This window comes from Neophocaena asiaeorientalis, unplaced genomic scaffold (genome assembly GCF_003031525.2).
Source record: "Neophocaena asiaeorientalis asiaeorientalis breed wild unplaced genomic scaffold, Neophocaena_asiaeorientalis_V1.1 scaffold230, whole genome shotgun sequence".
In the NCBI taxonomy this organism is placed as follows: domain Eukaryota; kingdom Metazoa; phylum Chordata; class Mammalia; order Artiodactyla; family Phocoenidae; genus Neophocaena; species Neophocaena asiaeorientalis.
In genome coordinates, this window is record NW_020175186.1 from 7,420,172 (window position 1) to 7,434,126 (window position 13,955).

The window sequence follows — 13,955 nt, forward strand, 5'->3', positions numbered from 1 at the left end:
GCTGAGATTTAGGCTATGTGTTAGGATAAGATCTTTTTATATTAACAGTTTCTCTTTTTATTTTATGCTTCATTATCCCCAGGCCTCACTACCTAAGTAATAGTAATCTCCATAATCATTGTCTTCTAGAAGGGATGAGATAGTACAGAAAAGTAGAAACCATCTTTAAGTCTCTTCTTGGCTTTAGTATCTAAAAACTTAAGCCAGTAAGAGAAGATTTAGAGTTTAGCCAGAAAGGATAACTGTATTTGAAGAGAGATCTCCCAACCACCAGCCACAAGTCATGAAAAAGATATCCCAGGTGAGGGTGAGGTAGAGGGATGAGATACAAGAAAGGGTTAATGATATAGGAAGTGTCCAGTGGAAGGGTCTCTCTCATCTTTCCTGTGTAGGGTCTCAAGGAGGCATCCAAACTCTAGACACTTTGGAAGGAGACAGGAATATCCCACGACAGAACTACAACAAGGTGTGTGAAGGCAGGAGGACCCCTTCTAGACTTGCCTGTGGCCCAGAGAAGTGTGCAAAAGGTGGAAAATAGCACTGACCCAAAAGGGCAAGGCAGATAGGAAAAAGAATGTCTCAACGATAGTCAAGGTGCATGGAAAACCAGCCAAATGGCACCAGATGATGTAGGTCCCAGTGCCTTGGTACTTTGTAAGCTCACTCAGAATTTAAGTACAATGTTGAAGAAAGTGGCAGGTCCCCACATTGGCTGAGATTTTGTTTCTACTCCCTATGCTAAGTGATGGCCCAGAAAAAGTTCGATTAGTGAGCAGAAACTAAGAAAGTCTTATTTCTTGAATGCATGAGTTGATGAGCCAAGTCTTTTCTTTTTTTCTGTTTCTATGATGGCATGTGGATACAGTTTTTTCAAGAAAGAAACACAATAAACAACAACAGTTACTTCTGAGAAGAGACTTTCACTGAATAAATTTTTATATCATTTGCATTTTCTAAATATGCATAAATCTTAGCTTTGTAGTTTATAAGTTCTTCTGGAGTTAACATAAGCAATAGAAATTATGTATTAAAATTGGAATTTAAAACAAGGATAATATTTATGGAGTATATATAGTCTCAAGAATGTGTGAAAAATTCCTAGAAGAATGCACGAGAAACTGTTAACACCTGTTGAGCCAACAGGTTGGTGGTAGGAAAGAGGCACTATTAGTGTACGATTTGAATGTGTTTTACATGTTATATATTTATTTTTTTTATTTCTTTAACATCTTTATTAGAGTATAATTGCTTTACAATGGTGTGTTAGTTTCTGCTCTATAACAAAGGGAATCAGCTATACATATACATATATCCCTATTATTTATTACTTTTCCAAAGTAAAAACAATGTGCTCCGACATTGGCTTCTTCTTTTGCTGATCTCCCGTCATACCACATCTGCACTACACAGGTGAGTACTTGTGGTCCTTTATCACTTCAGAGAGCACAAGCTTCTCCAGTTGGATGGTAATGATGTTGAGGATGAATGTCATCTAAGCCCTCTTGGTAGTTCCCACAGCACTAAGCACAAGGATGAATATATAGTAAGCATTTAATAGCTACTCATTGATGGACTTTTTGTCATGGCATTTATATATGTATTTGTGAAACGATTTGCTTAATGATTTGCCCCCCTCACTGAACAAATTGGGGAATTAATGACCATTTTTCTTACCATTGGATCCCTGGCACTTACCTTGGGACCTGGTATATGGTAGGTGCTCAATAAATATTTCCTGAGTTTTCCACGTTTCCTTCCTGAAGCACAAGCATGGCAGTAATGCCTTGACTACTCTCAGCAACTAAGCTTGTTCCCGCAGTAGCAAGCTCCCGCAGCCTCTCCAGATGCATGTCATGTTCACAGAGAAGGTACTCCCTGCAGCCCATCCGAGAGAGGAGGATTCCAAACCGATACTGAGGCCAGCCCAGGCCCTTTACACACCCACACCTCCTCAGACCAGGGGAGGTGACGCCAAGACTATTCCAGGTGGAATATGCACTTCATAGACACAAACTAATATCTCTGATCTACAAGGAAGCACAAGGGAAGAGTGGTACAGACCACACAGTGGTACTGCTGTCCAACCCTACATACTATATGAGCAATGATATCCCCTATACTTTCCACCAAGACAACAATTTCCTGTACCTGTGTGAATTCCAAGAGCCTGATAGCATTCTGGTCCTTCAAAGCCTCGCCGGCAAGCAGTTACCAGCACACAAGGCCATGCTTTTTGTGCCTCAGGGAGATCCCAATCAAGAACTTTGGGATGGCCCCCGATCTGGTACTGATGGAGCAACAGCTCTAACTGGAGGGGACGAAGCCAATACGCTGGAAGAATTTCAACATGTTGGACCGAAACTGAAAGCTGAGACACGTACACTGTGGTATGACTGGATGAGGCCGGCTCACACAGCTCCACTGTGACTACATGAAGCAGTTGGCAGAGGTCAAAGCCAGGAGCAAGAACAAGGTTCGGGCTGTGCAGCAGCTGGTACAGCGTCTCAGGCTGATCAAACCTCCTGCAAGAGCATGGACTTGAGGATACGGCGAGGGGGAGGGGTAAGCTGGGATGAAGTGAGAGAGTGGCATGGACATATATACAGTACCAAATGTAAAATAGATAGCTAGTGGGAAGCAGCCGCATAGCACAGGGAGATCAGCTCGGTGCTTTGTGACCACCTAGAGGGGTGGGATAGGGAGGGTGGGAGGGAGACGCAAGAGGGAGGAGATATGGGGACATATGTTTATGTATAGCTGATTCACTTTGTTATACAGCAGAAACTAACACACCATTGTAAAGCAATTATACTCCAATAAAGATGTTAAATATATATATATATGTATATATATATGAATGCCCCCCCAAAACAATCTCCTGCAGAAATTGAACAAATGCAGACTACTGGGAAGCTGACATCACAGGCTTTCATAGAGACCATGTTTGCCAGTAAAGCCCCTGTAGAGGAAGTCTTCTTTATGCTAAGTTTGAATTTGAATGCCGGGCCCGTGGCGCAGACGTCTTAGCCTACCCACCTGTGGTTGCTGGAGGTATTGGGTCAAACACTCTGCACTATGTGAAGAACAATCAACGCATCGAGGATGGGGAAATGGTGCTGCTGGATGGAGGTTGTGAGCCTTCTTGCTACGTGAGGGACATCACTCGTACCTGGCCTGTCAATGGCAGGTTCACGGCACCTCAGGCAGAACTCTATGAAGCTGTTGCAGAAGTCCAGAGAGATTGTCTGACTCTCTGCTCCCCTGGAACAAGCTTGGATAACGTCTACAGCATGATGCTAACACGGATAGGACAGAAGCTTAAAGAGCTGGGGATCATGAAGAACATTAAGGAAAATAATGCCTTCAAGGCTGCTCAAAAATACTGCCCGCATCATGTTGGCCATTACCTCGGGATGGAGGTCCACAGCACCCCAGACATGCCCTGCTCCCTCCCTCTGCAGCCTGGTATGGTAATCACAGTGGAGCCAGGTATTTATATTCCAGAGGATGACAAAGATGACCCTGAGAAGTTCCGTGGTCTTGGTGTACGGATTGAGGATGATGTAGTGGTAACTGAGGACTCACCTCTCATCCTTTCTGCAGCTTGTCCCAAAGAGATGAATGACATCGAACAGATACGCAGTAGGGCCTTGACCTTCATTGCGACCCACATGCATCTCAGGCTCAGGAGGACATTGGCCTCTGTGCACGTGTGCTTTCTGGGGGTCTCTGTGTGGACATTTATATACGTGTTCCACTGGGGAGTACAGCAGCTATATGAGTGTGTGTCATTGTATATGTTGTCTTTTTTGTTTTATGTAGCTAGAAATCTGGGAAAATGAATTTTTGGATGGTATATTACTGTAACTTTAGTAACATTAATCCTGTAGAATTAATGAATCAGACAAGTTTAGTTTTAAGATGTAAAGAAAGATCTTGGTTACATACGTCCATGCATTCCTGTTAACACATGGATAAATTCTCTCCTTCTCTCCAGGTCCTCTTCCCCTTCTGCACTTTTCCTGAGATCCACCTAATATCATAAGATTTTGGGGTAATGCTTATATATTTTGAACCAATCACCAAGGTCTTTGCCTACACTGAAAACCACCCATCAGTGATTGTGGGTGGCCAGTACGTACCTTCCGTAACACCTGCCTACCTATCCAGGAGCCCACGTATCTACCGGAGCCACGTGAGCCTTCAGGGCACTGGTGTCGTACAGTCACACCATTCAGCCACAGTCCAGATTCCAGCAACACTAGCTATTGGACAAAACATTTTTGAGCCTTTCTTAGTATTTGGTTGCCTGGGACCTGGAAGGTGTTTAGATTCTTGATAAGGAAGGAAATGAAAGAAAGAAAAGTATATCTGTGTCTGCTATAGATCCAGACCTCCATCCATCTGTTCTCAATCTAAAGATGATTCCTTTCCCAGACATCCATGCTTTCTTTATAGATTCTTAATGCACTGACCCTGAGAGCACACCCTTGAAGCTGCTTCCCTGGCCAAGGGCAGATCCTCTACTTACCCTATTAAAGTCAGAGGAATGGCACCCAGTATTCAGACAGACACCCCGGTTATCATTCTGTGATTTCCTCTAGTGCCGATAAAAACAAAATATTCAACCCACCCAGTACCTGTAAACACCCTGTGATCCTTTCCTTCCTTGGACGTTAGCCCTGGAAGGACAATGGTAAAGACTCATGTTTCCCTCAACACAGCACTGGATGCAATTACATAAAACTCACTTTGCAAAGTGAACAGGGCTAGACTACTGCAAATAGGTTATTTGGGAGCTTCTGTCATAAGGGGAAGCTTTAAGAACTAGTGTGTTCACCTCCTTTAAACCTGAATGTGAGCCTAAGATGTATAAAACATGCTGATTGTTAGAACATAAATTCGAAATTTTTTTTTTTTTTTTTGCGGTACGCGGGCCTCTCACTGTTGTGCCCTCTCCCGTTGCGGAGCACAGGCTCCGGATGCACAGGCCCAGCGGCCATGGCTTACGGGCCCAGCCACTCCACGGCATGCGGGATCCTCCCAGACCGGGGCACAAACCCATGTCCCCTGCATCAGCAGGCGGACTCTCAACCACTGCGCCACCAGGGAAGCCCTAAATTCGAAAATTTTTAAGAAAATATTTGCTTTAGGGAAGAACGGGCTAGGAGATTAACACTCCTTGCAGTGCTAGAGGTTTGCCCGTCTTGTCGGAGAAACCTAAGGTACAGAGCCCAAAGCAGACAGGCAGTGACTTCATCAGGAGACAAAGATAATGTTAGCAAGCAAAGTGATACAAATTGTGTCCTGACAGTGCTCACGCACAAATGCTTGGCTTTGCTCAGCAGCTGTGGGAATGCATGGCTGCACAGCTGGAGTCTTCACCCCTGCGCCTGCTCTCCTCACCCACCTCCAACTTTTCAGTCCTGTGCTTGTTACTTCTAAGAGGGGACTGAAAAGAAACCCACAACTCTGGCTTCTCATTCCCTCCACCTCTGTGGCCTCAACAACCTTTTTCTGAAATTGGGTTTCCTTTGTTCACTTACAATCCTGGAATAAGGAATTTCCTTTTCTTCCTATAAGTCATTTTCTGTAGTCCTCAACTTTCTAGCTAAAAGCTTAGGTGGCTCTTATGAATAGCAGCCTACTTGGACATGAAACAGACTTCTGGCTGGATTCCTGGCGAGTTCTACAGGTGTTGCAAGTCACACGTAGAACGACTGTTGTGGAATTTTTCTGGTGGTTTATAGTCCCTGACCCAGGCATATTGTCCTTTGAGTCCCCGATTAACCACAGCAGCTAACATTTGCATCAGACGATTAGGACCTTCAAGAAATGACACAGTGGGCTTCCCTGGTGGCGCAGTGGTTGAGAGTCCGCCTGCCGATGCAGGGGACACAGGTTCGTGCCCCAGTCTGGGAAGATCCCACATGCCGCAGAGCGGCTGGGCCCATGAGCCATGGCCGCTGAGCCTGCGCGTCCGGAGCCTGTGCTCCGCAACGGGAGAGGCCGCAACAGTGAGAGGCCCGCGTACTGAAAAAAAAAAAAAAAAAAAAAAAATGACACAGTGAGCGTCTCAGAGCAGTGGTTTAGGGACTGTCTGATCTATTCAGGACTGGTTGAGCAGATAATTGAGCACAGTGCTGGAATCTTGTTCATTCTTAGCCTTACCACAGACATGCTGCACATTTCCCTCCATGTTTCAGTATGATAAATACTTCATATATACACCAAGCTCTTCTAATGAAAACCTTAATTTTTAAAAAAATGCTTCAAATGTTACAGTGGAATTTTTCTCCCTGAATTGAAGAGATACAGCTGAAATATTAACAATAATATTAACAATAATCTAAAGGAAAGAAGTATATCTAGATGGCCTCTGCCACATACTTTTATGGTTTTACTTCAGGAATTGTTATTTTTCTCTATAATTAAACTGGGACTGGGTTTTTTATTTGAAACACAGCAGTAGAAGTAGAATAATAACTCTTCTCTTCCCATAGTCATACCCAAGTTAGGAAGGTACTTCTCATGGTGACTTAAAGTCCTCTTTGTGTGTCTTCTTTCAAAATATTGTTATCATTTTTATTAATTTTTGTAAGGTCAGAAAAGGAAAACTCTTACTATAGACATTATATCTTAATTGGGTTTAAGATCCATAAAATAAGTTAAATCCCCAGATAAAGACATTGCAACTCATTAAAATAGAAAAATTGGGCTTTGTTATGTTTTTCAAAACATACATAACCAACATCCTCCTTAGCTTTCTTAATAATAGAAAGATTGCAAATATGATGCATGAGTGCCTCTCCCTGTCCTGTGTCCATGTCACGTAAGTACAGCATAGTGGCTGTCCCACCAGTTCCAGCTGTGACCTCAGAGTCCTTTGTAACATGGGTTTCCAGTAACTGCTGTCCATAAAACAAGAGTTGGGATTTGAGTGAGACTCTGTCTACCAACCCTCAACTGGCATATGATCAATGATAAGGTAACTTCTTTGTGTGTGTATGTTAGAAACTAAGTGAGGGCCCAGGATGGTGGCCCAAGAGGTTTCCAAGCAACCTCTTGCTTGGAAGAGGTTTTTACAGTGTGTTTTTTGTTTAGTTTTGTTTTTTTTTTTTTAATTTTAGTTTCCTGAAGTGGGATCTGTATCCCAAAACTTAAGCTGATAGGGTTAAGTTTTAAGCCTGGACAAATACACTTCCAGCTGAATTGTTTACTAATCCTAATATGAGAAGGTGAATACATCATTAAACCCTAATTGTAGGGCAGAATTCCACTGTCCCAAAGCACATGTGTCTTCCTGGCTCCTCTCACCTCTGCCTATGTGTCACTGGGGAACTTGGGGTTAGCATCAGTATTATGCAGATCAGGGGTCCCCACTGAAACCAAGGCCTGTTGGGGTGTGCTTCAGGAGAAGCTGAGAGAACTGCAGTCTTTGTGAGCATTTCTTAATGCTTTGTATGACTTTTGTGCAATTATGTAAGTTCAATTTGGACAAAATGCTGTTACTTTTTAAGGCCCTATTGACTGAAAGTAGATATGTCATTCCCCAACAAGGGAAGGCCATTTGTTACTGTCATTTTAAAAATAAACTATAAAACAATGTAAAAAAATAAATAAAATAAATATTTCCTGAAGAATAAAATAATAAATGAAGGAATAAATAGACCATAACACACCAGAGATTCATACCACACCAGAGATTCATACCACTTCCCTGAAGGTCTCCAAGTGCATTTAACTCTTTCCATTTGGACTGTGTAGACAAGTAATTACCCAGTGAATTTAGTTTCTTGTAAGCACTGAAAGCATAACCTCATCTGCCCCTTGAGTCACAGGCCAGGAATTCTGTCACAGGGATGAATGTCCAGGATTTCCCTGAAGACTTAGCCCTGGTGGAAACAGTAAGCTGTTTTTCCCAACAGCAACATTTATTTCATTTATTTTTATTTGAAATTTTACAGAAGGAAGCCAGAGTTACCGGTAGAGGATCATGTTAGATTTTTTTCTATCCAAGATCTTGAGTTGAATAAATCCTCTCCAAAAAGGTCGCCAGATTGGTATGTTTTAGGATAGTTGGGGGAAAATTGTTCTGGCAATTCTGTAAGAAACAAAGAACAAACAATGCTAAAGGGGACTACAATAAATAAAGGGAGTGGTTATGTCTATGTGGTAGTATTCAAGTGATTTTTATTATCTATTAATTATAAAATTAATATATAATATTAGGATAATCATGAAAAACATTTATTTCCTCCTGCCCCTCCTCCTAGTCTTCCCAGTTTGGTGGGCAGGACCATGGGCCACACACTCTCTTTATTTTTTTTTTAATTTTTTTTTAACATTTTTATTGGAGTATAATTGCTTTACAATGGTGTGTTAGTTTCTGCTGTATAACAAAGTGAATCAGTTATTCATATACATATGTCCCCATATCTCTTCCCTCTTGAGTCTCCCTCCCTCCTACCCTCCCTATCCCACCCCTCTAGCTGGTCTCAAAGCACCGAGTTGATCTCACTATCCTGTTCCATTGATCTGTATTTCTGTTTTTGTGCCAGTACCATACTGTCTTGATTACTGTAGCTTTGTAGTACAGTCTGAAGTCCAGGAGCCTGATTCCTCCAGCTCCACTTTTCTTTCTCAAGACCGCTTCGGCTATTCGGGGTCTTTTGTGTTTCCATACAAATTGTGAAATTTTTTGCAAGGATTCTTCAGTAAACGCAAATCAATCAATGTGATATACCATATTAACAAACTGAAGGAGAAAAACCATATGATCATCTCAATAGATGGAGAGAAAGCTTTTGACAAAATTCAACACCCATTTATGATTAAAAACCCTCCAGAAAGTAGGCATACAGGGAACTTACCTCAACATAATAAAGGCCATATATGACAGACCTACAGCAAACATCGTCCTCAGTGGTGAAAAACTGAAACCATTTCCACTAAGATCAGGAACAAGACAAGGTTGCCCACTCTCACCACTCTTATTCAACATAGTTTTGGAAGTTTTAGCCACAGCAATCAGAGAAGAAAAAGAAATAAACAGAATCCAAATCAGAAAAGAAGTAAAGCTGTCACTGTTTGCAGATGACATGATACTATACATAGAGAATCCTAAAGATGCTACCAGAGACTACTAGCGCTAATCAATGAATTTGGTAATGTAGCAAGATACAAAATTAATGCACAGAAATCTCTTGCATTCCTATAGACTAATGATGAAAAATCTGAAAGTGAAATTAAGAAAACACTCCTATTTACCATTGCAACAAAAAGAATAAAATACCTAGGAATAAACCTACCTAAGGAGACAAAAGACCTATATGCAGAAAATTATAAAACACTGATGAAAGAAATTAAAGATGATACAAACAGATGGAGAGATATGCCATGTTCTTGGATTGGAGGAATCATTGTGAAAATGACTCTACTACCCAAAGCAATCTACAGATTCAATGCAATCCCCATCGAACTACCACTGGCATTTTCACAGAACTAGCACACACTCTCTTAAGACCAAAACTTTGGATGATCTTAGCTTCTTCACTTTGTCTCATCTTCCACAGCCAATGGAGCACTGCTTACTGATCTTATTGTTGGTATTTGCCTTAATCAGCTTGGGCTGCTATAACAAAGTACCATAGGCTAGATGTTAAAGCAGACATTTATTTCTCAAAATTCTGGAGGCTGGGAAGGCCAAGATCAAGGTATCAGCAAATTCGGTTCCTGGTGAGAACCTACCTTCTGGCTTGTGTAGCCACCTTCTTGCTGTGTCTTCACATGGCAGAGAGAGAGAAGGAGCTCTACTCTCTCTTCCTCTTCTTTTTTTTATTAATTGAAACATAGTTGATTTACAATGTTGTGTTAATTTCTGCTGTACAGCAAAGTGATTCAGATTATATATATATATATATATATATATAATTTTTTTTAGTATTTTTTTCCATTATGGCTTATCACAGGATATTGAATATAGTTCCCTGTGCTGTACAGTAGGACCTTGTTTTTTCTCTTCTCCTTCTTATGAGAACACCAGTTCCTTCATGGAGACCACACTTTCATGACCTCATCTCAACCTAATTATAGCTCAAAGGCCCCACCTCCTAATACCATCACATTGGAGGTTAGGGCTTCAACATATGCATTTGGGCAGGGGGGGACATTCAGTCCCTAATACTACTTAACAAATCATTCCAAAACTTAGTGCCTCAAAGCAGTTATTATGAATTCTCTTGGTTCTCTGGGTTAACATGGATCTGTTGAATAGTCCACATTGGGGGTCTCTCATGCAGTTGTAGTCATGTGTCAACTGGATGTCCAAGATGTCTGGACGTTCACATGTTGACAGCTAATGACAGCTACCAGCTGGGAGCTCAGCTGGGGCTGTCAACCAAAGTGACTATGAGTAGATTTTCCATATGACTGGAGCTTCTCAACGCATGGCAGCTGGATTCCAAGACAGACTGACCCAAGAGTAAGCATTCCAAAAGGCCCAGGTGACAGTTATATGACCTCTGTCTTACCTGTACCTTGGTAATTAGATACAGAATCTTGATGAAATTCAGCTCCTGTCTTTTGGTAAGAATATTTCTTGGGTGGTGCTGTGTACTTCCAGTGGAAAGGATATAATTCCTGGTTGTTTGTCTTTTTATAATAACAGTCATTGATGATCAAATATCTAGATAAAGTAATTCATCAGGAGTTCAAATCTGCACTTTTCAAAGATCATTCTGGCTATAGCATAAGTTATCTTAAAAAAAGGAATAAATGTCACAGTTATGTATAGCTTCATGAGAATGGCAATCAAAATCAAGTCATAATTATATGAAGATTTATTAGGTACTTCATGCTGGTTTGATCATTTTAATAGTCTAAAAGTAAGTTCAAAGGGGAGTGGAAAAAAGGAATAAAGTGTTTTGGCATACTCTTTCACTGATACTGATCCGTTATTTTAAAAAAGATCCTTATTTTTTTTTAAAAAATTTTTCTAATTAAAACATCAGCCCTTAAAGGTTAACAAACAATGTATTCACCCCCACAGCCAGGATGGATAACTGTAGCCTGAAACATTGGGTTTCCTCAAATGCTTACTTTTTCTTTCCTTTCTCCTCTTTTTTTCTTCTCTCTTTTCTTTCTCTACTTCCCACCTCCCTCCTCCACCAAGCTTGATTTCTCACTTTTTTTCTCAGGCAAGGAAATATCTTGAGCTTTTTTCTTTTTTTAAAAAAAGAGACAGCCAATCACAAATATAACAAAATTATAAACACTGTGGTAAAAGCTGCTTTCATCCAGGAGTTTCCCGAACTGAGGAGTATGTACTGCACTGTAGTAGCCACGGTCAGATGTTTTCCTGGAAGGTCCAAAGGCATTTCAGCAAGAAATCAAACCCTATCTGCATCCCTTGAGAGGAAGCAGAGCAGAGGAGAGGATAGAACACAGGCTTTGGAGCCTGATAAACCTTGACTGCATGGATTTCCAGCTCCACCACAAAGCGCGTCATCGCTGTTACAGTTCCAAGAGGAGATATGCTTCTCAAGCTTTAATGAGCCTTCCAAACACCTGTGAATTTTGTTAGAATGCAGAATCCAAGGCAGTAGTCTTGGAGTCAGGCCTGAGATTCTGCACGTCTGACAAGCTCCCAAGTGACACCTATGCTCCTAGACTGTGCACCACAGGAGCCAGTGTTTCTGCCCTAAAAGAAAGTCAATCCTGCGTGTTTGCTCTGTGGAACAGGATTCTCCCCACTGGGTCCCAATCACATCAAGTGACATTGTCACGGCCTTTGTGACCCACACTAGTGGGAAGTGTCTCTCACATAACTTTGTAATAAGCGGTAACACTTACCCCTTGACCACAGGGTATGGATGGCAACTTACTGCAAGTAATGCTGTGTGTTAAGAAGACTGGGCACTGCCCTTCACAAAGAGAAGACAGCAGGAGGGTTTGGAAGCCCACCAAGAAGCAATACTCTTGTCTCTGTCCAAGAGAAGCCAAGATTTTACCACAGGGCTGAAGTCTGGGTGGCCCTTTGGGTTTCCAGTCTGCACACAAAAAAAACGACATTATGATAATTAGTCTCCACAACATGCTTTCAAGGGAGGCATTATTAGACCCATGTTATAGGTGGAGAAACTACAGACATGGGGAAGTTGTTTTTCCCACCCAAGGCCACCCAAAGTGTCAGGGATGAAAATGAGGTCAAGAACCAAAAACCATGGGCAAACTGTCCTCAGCATAAACCATGAGACATTTTCTGCAAGGAATGTTTAGGCCCTTGTTAAAAGGTCTATATTAAAAGTGAGGGGTAGAAAAGCACAAAAGAGCTGTAGATAAAATATTTTGTTATTTGTTATAATGTTATGATTTTGAACGTATTCATCACCACAAATGTTTCTCACAGTCACCATTTCTCGAATGTCTTTTATTATTATGTCTGTGTGACTTTGGACATGTTATTTAATCTCTCTGTGCCTCCATTTCCACCCCTGTGAAAAATTGGGATCTCGCCAAGAATGCAATGAGAGCACGTGTGTAAGGAACTTTAGCAGAGTCTGGCTTGTGGTAGGTATCATGTAAGTATTAGTTATTCCTACACAGATAGTGAGACACATCTCCTCAACAATAACACAAGTTTGCCTGTGGTGGGAGCCATGGGATTCACTGTTCTCTGTTCTCCATGATGCTGGAGTGGTAGTGAACTTGGAGTAGGCTTTAAAAAGTAATTTTCTGTCTGAATCCCAAAGAACAAGGTTTCTCTATGTGACTCAATTCCCTTCCCAAGTTTCATATTGTGCAGACATACCCCTCTAACTTTCCCAGAATAAATATTTGTCATTATATACATGAGATGCCCAGTTTCTAAGAATGTTTTTGTTATCATGATTTCCTCATATTTTATAACCTTCAAAGTGATTTCACAAACGTCATCTCACTGAAAACTTATAGCAATTCTATGAAGAAGGCAAAATCTTAACGTGTCCATTTTATGGATGAGGAAACTGAGACACTCTGAAGTAAAGTAATTCCCTCCAGGTCATATTGATTAATTGTAATAATACTAACATTTCTGAAAACTCAATATTAGGTTAAACACATGAAAATGCTGATATTCTACCTCTTTAAAGCTACAAAATAGTAATTTCATATTGTCTTATGTAAATGCTAAGTGTTATCTGTCATTAATCCTCATATCAACTCTATAAGGTAAGAACAAATCCCCATTTTATCAACAAGGGGAGTGAAGATTTAGGGATAAAAACATTTGCCCAGGAATCCCCTGGCAGTCCAGTGGTTAAGACTCCGCGCTGTCAACTCACAGGGCACGGGTTCTATCCCTGGTCTGGGAACTAAGATCCCACATACCCTGCGGTGCAGCCAAAGGATAAATTAAAAAAAAAAAAAGACATTTGCCCAAGGTCAAACAGTGGAGCCAGGATTCAAACCCAGGCCAGTATGACTCAAAGTCCAAACTATTAACAACTCCACCATATAGCCTAGGAAATGACAGAGCTTGATGGCTCTACTGATGCAACATTTTTAGTATTAAAAACATAACATGTTTATACTCACTCTCCATAACAACCACATAAGGGAGAAAAGATCACCTCCATATTGAAAATGAGAAAGCTGAGATTCAGAAGGTTTTATGGCTTGGTCAAAGTCACACAGCCCTTAAATGTTGGAGTTGGGACACAAACCAGGGCTGTGCAACTTCAAAATTTGAGATCTTCGCCACTTGAGGCCCTTTTAAAATTGCCAGAGTCCAGATGCCTCTGCAGACCAGTTGAATCACAACCTCTTGAGGTGGAACACAGGTATGGATAGTTTTTGAAACTCCCCAGGTGACCCTCCCTGTGCAGACAAGCTTGGGAACCACTGCACTACGCTCCAACCCTTCCCACCCCACGTACTTCCTCTTCTACTCTATGGCACCTACAGGCGGATAA

At 41.4% G+C, this 13,955-nt stretch overlaps 1 pseudogene; it reads left to right on the forward strand.

The window, feature by feature from the left end:
- The first annotated feature begins 1,779 nt into the window (after window positions 1-1,779).
- LOC112412879 (probable Xaa-Pro aminopeptidase 3 pseudogene) lies at window positions 1,780-4,045 on the forward strand (annotated as a pseudogene).
- The last annotated feature ends 9,910 nt before the right edge of the window (window positions 4,046-13,955 follow it).